This window comes from Dendrobates tinctorius, unplaced genomic scaffold (genome assembly GCF_039654945.1).
Source record: "Dendrobates tinctorius isolate UK_male_01 unplaced genomic scaffold, ASM3965494v1 ptg000019l, whole genome shotgun sequence".
Taxonomy (NCBI): Eukaryota; Metazoa; Chordata; class Amphibia; order Anura; family Dendrobatidae; genus Dendrobates; species Dendrobates tinctorius.
This window is the reverse complement of record NW_027361687.1, coordinates 82,742,305-82,754,663: the sequence shown is the minus strand read 5'-3', so window position 1 is coordinate 82,754,663 and position 12,359 is coordinate 82,742,305. Positions and strand designations below refer to the sequence as shown.

Here is a 12,359-nt window from a genome sequence, read left to right as displayed (position 1 = left end):
TATGATGGGCACCATGGATGATGCTCCAGTTTATGATGTATTCTGCACTGTGTGCAGAATTATAAGGCAAATGAGTATTTTGATCACATCATCCTTTTCATACATGTTACCCTACTTCAAGCTGTATAGGCTTGAAAGCCAACTGCCGATTATGTAAATCAGGTGATTTGCATCTCTGTAATGAGGAGGGGTGTGGTCTAATGACATCAACACCCTATATAAGGTGTGCTTAATTATTAGGTAACTTTCTTTCCTTTGGCAAAATGGGTCAGAAGAGAGATTTGATGGACTCTGCAAAGTCAAAAATTGTGAGATGTCTTGCAGGGGGGTGCAGCAGTCTTGAAATTGCCAAACTTTTGAAGCGTGATCACTGAACAATCAAGCGTTTCATGGCAAATAGCCAACAGGGTCGCAAGAAGCGTGTTGATAAAAAAAGGCTCAAAATAACTGTCCATGAATTGAAGAAAATCAAGTGTGAAGCTGCCAAGATGCCATTTGCCACCATTTTTGCCATATTTCAGAGCTGCAACATTACTGGAGTATCAAAAAGCATAAGGTGTGTCATACTCAGGGACATGGTCAAGGTAAGGAAGACTGGAAAGCGACTTGAACAAGAAACATAAGATAAAATGTCAAGACTGGGCCAAGAAATATGTTAAGACAGTTTTTTATAAGGTTTTATGGACTGATGAAATGAGAGTGACTCTAGTGACTCTTGATGGGCCTGAGGCTGGATCAGTAAAGGCCAGAGAGCTCCACTTTGACTCAGACGCCAGCAAGGTGGAGGTGGGGTACTGGTATGGGCTGGTATCATCAAAGATGAACTTGTGGGACCTTTTCGGTTTGAGGATGGAGTGAAGCTCAACTCCCAGACCTACTGCCAGTTTCTGGAAGACACCTTCTTCAACCAGTGGTACAGGAAGAAGTCAGTAATGTTCAAGAAAAACATGATTTTCATGCAGGCCAATGCTCTATCACATGCATCCAAATACTCCACAGCGTGGCTGCCCAGTAAAGGTCTAAAGGAAGAAAAAATGACATGGCCCCCTTGTTCACCTGATCTGAACCCCATAGAGAACCTGTGGTCCCTCATAAAATGTGATATCTACAGGGAGTCAAAACATTACACCTCTGGGAACAGTGTCAGGGAGGCTGTGGTGGCTGCTGCACGCAATCTTGATCGTAAATAGATCAAGCAACTGACAATGTATGGATGGAAGGCTTTTGAGTGTCATCGTAAAGAAAGGTGGCTATGTTGGTCCCTTTTTTTTTTTTTTTTGTTTTGAATGTCAGAAATGTTTATTTCTACATTTTGTGTTGTTATATTGGTTTACCTGGTGAAAATAAACAAGTGAGATGGGTATATATTTGGTTTCTATTAAGTTGCCTAATAATTCTGCACAGTAATAGTTACCTGCACAAACAGATATCCTCCTAAGATAGCCAAATCTAAAAAAAACCCACTCCAACTTCCAAAAATATTTTTTCGGTTGATTGAGGACATAGTTGTTGTTCAATAATAAAAAGAATCCTCTCAAATACAACTTGCCTAGTAATAATTATGCAAACAAGTATCGACCTAGGGCCTTGTCAGATCACTCCCCTGTTATGGCGACATTTAATTGGGAAAATGGCGGGAGAGGGGAACGGGCACCATGGTCGTTTAATGCATTCTGGTTACCTATTATTCAAGCAGATGCTAGGATCCCTGACTTGCTAAAATAATTTTTTTGCTATTAATGAGGGTACAGCCCCCAGGGAAATAATATGGGATGCGTCTAAAGCTTATCTGAGATGACTGTTGATATCGGAAGTGAATAGAGTTAGAACTAGAGAATATGAGGAACTTTTACAGAAGGAAGCTATCTCTGCAGAATTGCAATATTTGAAAACTCCGTCAGATGTACATTTTAACGCATTAAAAGATGCAGAAAAACGATCAGCCCAACATAAGCTTTCATAAGCTGCAGATAAATGATACTTCCGGCGGCAGCTCTATTTGGGGGAGTGGGAGGGAACTGGTCATCTACTAGCTACCCTGATCAAGACTCAATCTAGCCCTGCAATGGTAGTGGAGATAAAAAACAAAAATGGGGAACTAGAAAGATCTTCTGGGGCAATTCTAGCAACTTTTAGCGAGTTTTTTGAGACATTATATAATTCGCAGGGCGGGTTCTCTGGCGAGTTGCTCAGTAGCTTTTTGGGGACTGCTGGTCTGCCTACTCTGTCGGAATCGGAAGCTGTTGGGCTGGAGGCACCAATTAGTCTGGAGGAATTAGAGGAGGCTCTAGGTTCTATGGCAGGGAATAAGACACCGGGGTCTGATGGGCTGCCTGTGGAGGTATATAAACAGTACTCAAATATAATGCTTCCACAGCTGTTAAAGGTGTTTGAGGCAGCTAGGGAAGATGGGCACTTGCCCCGGTCCTTGAATGAAACAGTCATAGTGGTGATCCCCAAGGCTGATATGGATCCTTGTCTTCCAGAGTTATACAGGCCTATCTCCCTTTTAAACGTTGATGTCAAGATTTTTGCAAAGATTCTGGTGATGCGGCTGTCTAGAGTAATATCTAGTACTATTCATCCAGATCAAACTGGTTTTATGCCAGAGAAATAAACTGCAATTAATATCCGGCGATTGTTTCTAAATTTACAGATCCCATCAAAGGGAAAGGAATCTAGGGCTGTTTGACAGCATCGAATGGCCATATCTGTGTGCTATATTAGCCAAGATGGGTTTCCGTAAAAATTTTATTGCCTGGATACAGCTGCTGTATTCGAGTCCAGAGGCCAAAATGAGAATTAATGGGGAGATCTCAAATACAATTAGCTTACACAGAGGGACCAGACAGGGGTGCCCCCTGTCTCCTCTACTGTTTGCTCTGGCAATTGAGCCCTTGGCAGTAGTAATTCGGGCGACACCTGAAATTAAGGGGTTTGGGTATGAGTCTTTGCAATAAAAAATAGCGTTGTATGCTGATGACATGCTCTTGTTTTTGGGAGAGTGGCCGTCTTCTCTGAGGGTGGCAATGGAAGTCTTTTGATCCTTCGCAGTGATCTTTGGTTTATGTATCAATTGGGAGAAATCTTCAACTATGCCGGTGGGAGATGCTCCCGAGAACTCCTTGGAATTGGCCGGTCGATTAAATGTAGTCAAAGAATTTAAATACTTAGGAATTCATATTGGGTATAATATACAACATTTTGAGCATTTAAATATTACCCCGCTACTTGCTAAATTTCATAAAAAAATAAAAGACTGGTGCAAGTTAACAATGAGTATGGTGGGAAGGGCAAACCTGGTAAAAATGGTTCTCATGCCACAAGCTTTGTATGCCCTCCACAATGTGCCCATTTGGATTCCTGGTCGAATCTTTTATCACATAAACAGAATATTTAGGGAGCTTATCTGGAAGAGGAGTGTTCCTAGAATTTGTTTGGAGGTTTTGTGTACATCTAAAGAACTGGGGGGATTAGCGGTTCCTGACCCGTTTCTGTATTATTTTGCAGTGCAGTTGCAGCATTTCAGAGGATGGGGGGAGGAGGATTCCTTCATGCGAAGTTCCTCGGGATGTATGCTTACATGCGTAGTGGGAAAGGACTTACTGGTGCAGGCGCTAGACTCAGAGCGGTTCCGTCAGGGTCAAGCTATCAATAGTCCGATAATGAAGTGCATGGATAAGGCATGGAACACGGCCAAAGAAATATTGGGTATACAGGGAGTCACGGCGCACTCCCTGATCTGGAGAAACTTGACATGTACAGAGCTAAATAAATTAGAGGGTTTTTAGCTGTGGGAGAGGAGAGGGCTTAAACTAGTATCACAGCTTTATTTGGAAGGGGAGTTCCGATCTTTTGAGGATCTCAAACAGACATTTTCCATCCCTAATAAAAGATTTTTTCAATATCTCCAGCTGAGACATGCTTGTGAAGCACAACAGCGACTCGCTCCACTAGGTAATCCAGCTAAAACTCTGCTGTTGGATAGAGTAGAGCTGGGAGGAGGATCAAGAGGTGTTATATCCATGATATATGCAACCATGTTGGAAAAGAGAGTGGCAAGTTTGGAGACGCTGAAGAATAAGTGGCAAGTTGATGTAGGTGATTTAACAGATGATGAATGGGAGGATGCATTGCAAGAAGTCACGAAAGTCTCAGTTAGCGAGGCGCATCTTTATTTGCTTCATTTAGTTTATTGAACCCCTGTACAGCTGTTGAAAATGGGCTATGCAGGGGCATGGTCTTGGACACAGCACTTGTGAGCCACTAAAGGACTGAGCTCCTGAGGGAAAACCTCAAAAGCTACATCCATCCCAACGAAAGATTAACCAGAACGCTTTCCTCACCTCTGGATGACACCAAGGAACAGATATGGACCATTTTGAGCTCAAGATGGACCAGATTGGCTAATCCTGGATTGAAATATCCCACTTGATGCTGGATTAGTCAAACTGAGGCCTAGGACTCTCACCACAGCTGGACCCTGCTGGCACTAGGAATCCCCACAGGATTTATTCATCTGCTTTTTCTTAATTTGTCCTTCTAATAAGAAGATAATAAATATATATATATATATATATATATATATATATATAATTCCTCCCAGCAGCAACAGAACTCCAGGTACCGGTCCCAATACTGGACCCAACAACCTGGGTCAAGGACAGTTCACACCACCTCACCGGATACCTCCAGCACTCCTGACAAAAGGGATCGTCCGGTCTAACAACAAATAAGGTACACTGGGGATTAACTCATTTATTAAGTCTGGGACCCTTCCTTCCAGGTGGATCTGGCCCCACTGTGCCGCATTTTCAGGGCGACTCAGCATGACTTATAGCCTGCCAGCCACATTATAACGTATAGTGACCCCATGTGTTATTTTGGGCACTCCCAGGGTGTAGACAAAAGTGGCTGATAACTGCAAAGATTGCAGCAATAGCTTTTCCAAGCTGCAAATAGATCCAGCCATCAGAAGCTAGAGCAGAGACAAAGTGGTATCCCTCCACCTGCAAGTTCAGCCACACTGCAGCCTTGTGTACACTATAAAATAACTATTTTTAAGTGAGGGTTCCTCCCCTGGCCCTGGACAGACCAGTGCTAGCATCTACTTCTGGGCACAGCCACACCACTTGCCCTCCGGACCGCTGCTCTATTCAAGAATTGGCCTGAGCCGAGCCTCCCCTACCCCCCCAAGGAGGCATAGGCGGAGGACAGCATGACGGGGGGTGGTCGGCTATCAGTGGGTCTCCCCTTCCTCTTTGGATCCAGTCCCCAGGAAGAAGTCCCGCCCTCCCTCCCGTTGTGTTTCTTGGTGTGTTGTTGGTTATTTTATTTTGGGTCATGGCGGTTTCGAGAGGGGGGGGGGGGGGGGGGGTCCTTGAAGTCGGTAAAAATTGGGTTTGGAGACTGTGTTTAGGGTCTCCTTCGTTAAACAGGTATCTTGGGGGTGATCTGGTGAAGGGTGGTGGGGGAGTTTCCGGCCGAAGTGGCGGATCCCCGAGTAGCTTAGTGGACAAGATATATCGGTGTTGGTGCTCCCGAGCAAGTGGGGTATCGGCTGGGAGCAATTATGATGGGTTTTGTCCACAGCAATTTCTGGGGTTATTCACCAAGATCTTGGGGCTTCAAGGACTCCTTCTCAGTGTTCATGTTATTGTAAATGTGATTTATGATTCACTGTTTGCTGTTTTGGTGTTTATAATAAAGGCTGCTGTGGCCATAACATTCCAAAGAAATTCTGAGTCTCCATGTTCTGTGGTGGGGATTATTGGAGGTGATGCGGCAGGAGGTTTGGTGATGGGGTGAGTTTTGTTCCCACTCCCCCTGGTGGCAACTCGACACTACCAACGTCATGTTTACCACTGGCAGCACTGATAAAAAATAGTGCAGATGTGCTGCAAGTAGTTCCGGCTGCTGAGAGACACAGCAGGGAAAGGGTAGATCCCTCTGCCCACAAAGCCAGTTAACACTGACTGCTGAACTCACTTCACTCCTCAGCACAATAGCTCCAGGGCACTGAGGATACTAGGGATCTCTCCCTCCCTTCCTCCTCCCCAAAGAAGAGGTGACTTCAGCCTGTGGTCTCTATGATATCATTGTACTAAACTGAGCAGAGCTCCCCTCCTCCACTTGGAGAACTAAGAACTGCAGAGAGGCTACTTGGAAGCTCCAATTAACCCTTCCTGCCCTTTAACCCTCACTGGTCTCCTATCCTTTCCCTTTTACCACTGCAGTGGTCATCTCTGAAACCACAGGAACCATTGGAATTCCCTTTCCACCTTTCTTTCTCTCTTTAAACATATAATAGGATTAAACTCAAGGAAAAGTAATAACTACACCATTGTATTTTCTGTCAGTATAAAACTTGATTCCTCAAGCTATCTCTGCCAGGAATAAAACAAAACCACAGGTGACCTGAATACCCACTGTGCCACGGCTCTTGCCAACAATTCGCACATTGCTCCCTATTGTTGCTTCTATTACAAATATAATCAGCAAAGCACAGAACAAACGTGCTAACAAATATACTCGCCGGACCCTGGTCCATACCATAGGGCAGAAGTACCTTGCCCCATAGAGAATGAATACTCACCATCGACTCCCTAGAGACAGGCGTCCGCTGGGTCCAGATTACTGGCGCAGCTTACGTGTTGGTCTCATAAATATCTAGGGGGCTCATAGGCCTCCCTGAAAAGAGGCTCATTCCTTCCAAATTGCCACAGTCTCTGATTCACTCCCAGGCCAATTTAACATAAACCGATAACAGCAGTGTGGCCGCAAAGGGTGTTTGGGATTATTTTACACACTGACTTAGGGTTTTAACCCTTGAGCAATTATCTATATAAACCGGAACTCTCGTTTTATACCTTTTAAATCTCGTTTAAGATTCAATTCTCATTCTAATATATCCACATTCTCGTTAACAGTTGAACCCTCGTATACAAAATGAGCAACAGAGGCTCAAATTTAAAAAACAATACTCTAAAGACCCCAAACTCCCATAAAGGGAATCATCCTAACCACTCTGAAACTACAAATGTCAAAAGCCCCTTCAGATCTAGATCACCAAGAAGGAATGACAATGACAATAGAGTAACAGCTAACACTAACCTCTCCCAATCAACAGGTAAAAAACAAAACAATCCTCATAAATCTCAAAAGGAGGATCAGCTATTTAAAGCACCACAGAAACCACGGGCACCAAAAGAAAATCAAAAAACCGTACAAACAGCTCCTAACCCCTGCAACTATCCAGCAGAGGAAATGGATCTGTCACAATCCTCTAAAAGAAAAGACCCAGGGGATTGGGGAGAAAAATATTTGAATTGTCAAAACAATCCTGAAGAGGAAGAGGACTCTACCGACTCATCTCCCAACCCCAGCCCAGAGAGAAACAAATTCAAAAAAGGACTTAAGCCACATCTTCTCCGCTAGTGAAGAAACCATCCCAAGACCAAGCATCCCTAACGCTGAATCCTTCATGTTAGACCTGGCAAAGAAAATAAATGAGAGCATGGAAAAGAACTTTGAGAAACAGGCCAACATGTTAAAGTCTACCTTCGAAATGTTTAGTAAAAAATTGAATGAACATGAAAGCAGAATAAACATCATTGAGGGGAAGACGGATATAACAATTATTAAAACCCAGGAATTAGAAGCAGAACTGTCCAGACTCAAATTAAAAATGGCAGGAATAGAGGACAGAAACCGCAGAAATAACCTAAAAATCAGAGGCATACCAGAAGAGATCACCTCAAACAACCATGTCAGAACATGTGAAAAAAATTTTTAAGAAAGCAATCCCCACCCTCACAGATGCAGAGCTGATTATAGATAGGTGACACAGACTGCCTAGACCTACTCGAATCCCAACAGAGGTGCCAAAGGACACGATCATGCGAATTCATTTCTATAATACCAAAGAAAAGATACTACAATACCTGAAAGACTTGAAATAGTTTCCAGAGCCTTACAATAATCTAAAGGTATATGCGGATCTTTCCAAGGAAACTTTAGAAAGTAGGAAAACATTCAAGGAGATCACTACATTGCTCAGGGACAAAGGCATCGCCTACAGGTGTGGCTTCCCTTTGAATCACCTTCAGGTGGAAAACAAAACCCATATTCACCCCAGAGGAGGGACACGACTTCATTGAATTACTAGGGGCCAACAAAAAAGCCCCTCCATCATATCCTAACAGCTGACAAGAGGAATACCTTGTACATTACTTATCTTCACCCAAGGGCTTACATTAAGACTAATGTTTTATTATATATGCTATATTATCTGTTATGACACTGTATAGGAGGTTTCACTCAGGCCTCATGTGCACGAACTTTACCCCAAGTTAGAGGAAGAAGGGGTACTCACAAGTTGTGAGCCACCCTTCTTTCAGAGGACATTTGATAATTGATATTTGTATTCTATAATCGTTTATTTGTACTACTGGTATCTTAGTTAAAATTAATAGGTAACTGGCTCTTAGAGCTTAATAGTTTATATTGAGTTTAATAAACAGGTTCACGCTTCCGTTGAGCTTTACAAGTGCACATTTCTTCCGCCACCATACAAATAGTCATGAGCACAAAAATAATCCTACAATGTCAGAGGACTAAACAGTCCACAAAAGAGGTTCACAATATGGAAAGAAATTTCTCAATCTCAAGCAGACATCATATGCATACAGGAGTCCAAATTTAAAAAAGATAACCACCCGGTACTCTCCCACAAACAATTCCCACACATTTTTAAATCAGATAATAATAAGAAAAAGGCGGGGGTCATCACAATTATTAAAAATAGCCTCTCATTTGAATTCATTGAGGAGCATAAAGATGAAAAAGGGAGATTTCACATCCTGATCAGTGTCATTAATAACCAACCCTGCACAATCGTCAACACCTACGCCCCAAATAATGGACAGATTAGATTTCTAAACAAATTAAAAAAGAAATTAGCTACAACCAGAAAAGGAGATTTGATATGGTTGGGGGACTTCAACATGGTCCCAGATAACATCATGGATTCATCCTCACCTAACAGGTCGCGATAAAACACTTTGAATGGGTGGCTTCACATGAACGAACTGTTCGATGTATTCCATTGTATTAACTCCACATCAATTGAATATACTCACTACTCCGACCCCCACCAAATGGCCTCTAGGATAGATCTGATATTAACTGATGTATTCACCCTATCAAAATTTCAAAAACTATCAATTGAAAAAAGGACTATATCAGACCACTCACTGCTTAGTGCCAACATTCTACTCGGCCCTCCCACAAACAATGCCCCACTAAGGAAATGTAATCCAAATATACTACGTAACCCCATCCACGAGACAAAATAAAGTCCGCATTGGAAAACTATTTCAAAGAAGATAATATCGAAAATATTGACCCACTTACCCTGTGGTGGGCCCACAAAGCGGTCATCAGGGGAGTTATATTTCAAATTTCATCTGACGAAAAAAAAGCAAATAGATCAAAAATTAAAGCCATGCAAACTAAAATCAGAGATAAAGAAAACGAACAGCTCTCCTGCACTCACCCATCTGATATGATCCAAATAGAATTACTAAAACTATGACAGGAACTCAAAACAATCCTTTTCTCCTCTTACGATTCGGTCATCAAAAACCTAAAATTCAAACAGTACTCATCGCTTAATAAGCCAACACGTTTTATGATGAGCCGAATCAAACACGCAAGGCAGAATATCAGAATTAATAAAATTTTATCACCCAAAGGAACCCCTCTGCCCCACCCACAGGATATAGTAAACACATTCGCGGAATTTTACCACGAACTATACAACTTGAAACTCCAAATTTCACTTCCTCAACCTAAAAACGTGGACATAGAAAATTTCCTATCAAATATTAACCTACCTAAATTAATGCAAGAGAATCTAGGGACACTAACATCGCCCTTTACCCAGGAAGAGATCGAGGACACTATTAGAATATTAAAACTATTTAAATCCCCGGGCCCCGACGGTTTTGGGAACGACTATTATAAATCCTTCAACAAAATCCTATCCCCACACCTTTCAAAAATCTTCAACAAGGCCTCCACATCTGGTACATTTCCAGAGGAAATGCTAGAATCTACAATTATCCTAATCCCCAAACCCAATACTGACTTAACGAAAGTAACCAGTTACTGCCCCATTTCACTCATCATCTCTGACCTGAAGATATATTCGAAAATCCCTTCTGACAGAATTAAAAATCTTCTTCCCAGCCTAATAGACAAAGACCAGATTGGATTTGTTAAAGACCGACAGGCCACGGATGGGACTAGAAGAATAATCAACTCCATTAAACTAATCCAATCCTCAAAAAACCCCACCGTTATAGTGACCCTAGATGCCGAGAAGGCCTTCGACCGCATAAATTGGGATTACCTAAGGCATTTGCTTAGGAAACATGGCTTTTCAGAAAACTTCATAACAACAATTATGGCCTTATATACAAAACCAAAAGCTAAGATTTACCTGAATAACCATTCCTCTAATATCTGTTTCAGATATCTAAAGGGACTAGACAGGGGTGCCCCCATCACCACTTCTCTTTATTCTAGCGATTGAACCCCTGGCACAAATTATAAGGCAGAATAAGGCAATAAAAGGAATTGAAACCCCATCCCGTGAATTCAAGATCAGCCTTTTTGCTGATGATAAGATTTTAACTCTAGCAAATCCCCAAAAATCCCTCAAAGAATTGCAAAGTACCCTTAAGGCCTTCTCGGAAGTCTCTTTTTTTAAAATTAACCAAAAAAAATAAAAAATCTTGCATTTCCATATGGATAAATCCCAAATTCACGAAATAAGCCAAACTCAGAGTTAAGCTGGACAGACAATGAAATTGAATACTTAGGAATTACTATTACTAAGAACATTAACATTCTGATGCCCACCAATTTAAGGATTTTATCTGATACTATAGCTAGAGATCTCCATTCTTTTGAAAATCGGGACTTGTCATGGGGGGGAAGGAATTTGGTGACGAAAACCTTCATCCTTCCGAAGATGCTATATATTTTTAGGACTCTTCCCTTTAAAATATCGACCTCATACCTCACTAGTATTCAGACGGCAATCAATTCATTTATCTGGTCAGAAAAAAAGCCAGATCCTCTACCAAATTGCTATATAAAAACAAGGCCTTTGGAGGAATGGGGTTGCCTAACATTTCTGCATATTACCTGACAAACCCCATAAAACAAAGTGTTTACTGGTTATGCAATGACAATACACCGGCCTGGCTGGAACTAGAACACAAGATAAATAATCATAGATCCCTGAAATAACTTCTCTTCAAACTCCTGCTCAATAAAAAATTTTACACCCTAAATCATCCCATTTTTGAAGCAGCAATATACGCTTGGAAACAATTATCTAAAAGCAAAAAAGGTATGAATAGAACTGAATTTCTTTTAAAGTGCCCAATATCCCTAGCGGTAAAAATACAAAACCTCGCTCTTAACCCCTTCTGGCCAGATCATAATATCAAAAGAATCAGAGACATTCATAATGGGAATAAATTTACCACTTTTAGTGACTTGAAAAAGAACTTTAAACTCCCTGCATCCGCATTTATGCAATTTATACTCCTGAAAGACCAGATACAGAACTTCCTAAGCAGTAAACCTTTAATAACTGAAGCACTATTAACCTGCTAGGGAATACTAAACACAAAGTCTTCTGGAGCAACCAGAACATATATAAATGGTTCAATAACGATACGGAAATAACTAAGCTGCCATATATGGTTAAATGGGATAAAGAAATGAATACTTCACACACCACTGAACAATGGGAAAACGCTATATACTAATCATATGGGGCTAGTATTTCCATGTCTCTGCAGGAGACATACTTCAAGACACTTACAAGATGGTATTACACCCCTGCACGAATGTCACACATAGATCCGAACAACTCCCCTCTCTGCTGGAGAGGATGCGGCCGCCATGGGAGCTTGCTTCATATGTTTTGGCAGTGCCCCAAAATTAAACACATTTGGACCCAAGCTGACAAGTTGATAAACAAAATTTACAAGAGAAAAATCATTTTCACTCCGCAGCTAGCACTCCTGTCCCTAGGAATAGAAAATATAAATCCCTCTATGAGAGCTTCTATAATTCATATATTTCTGGTCATCAAAAATGAAATTGCCTACCACTGGAAAAGTCCAGATCCTCCTATCTTGTCTGACGTGATAAATAAAATTTACACAAAACATATGAGTATTTCAACAAATATGCCAAGAAATTGGCGAAGTGGCTGGAAACTTATCCAACGCACTGAACTAGTTTATTAATGTGCACCAAACCGATTTCAAACCATC

The 12,359-nt window shown here is 41.6% G+C and overlaps 1 long non-coding RNA gene across 1 annotated transcript in view; it reads right to left on the bottom strand.

Annotated features, from left to right (window-relative positions):
• Positions 1-9,471, bottom strand: part of LOC141082738 (uncharacterized) — a 50,406-nt gene extending 40,935 nt beyond the window's left edge. Inside the window, exon 1 of the long non-coding RNA XR_012230568.1 lies at positions 9,415-9,471. This is a non-coding gene — a long non-coding RNA (uncharacterized lncRNA). The remainder of the gene's footprint in view (positions 1-9,414) is intronic.
• Between the last annotated feature and the right edge of the window lie 2,888 nt (positions 9,472-12,359).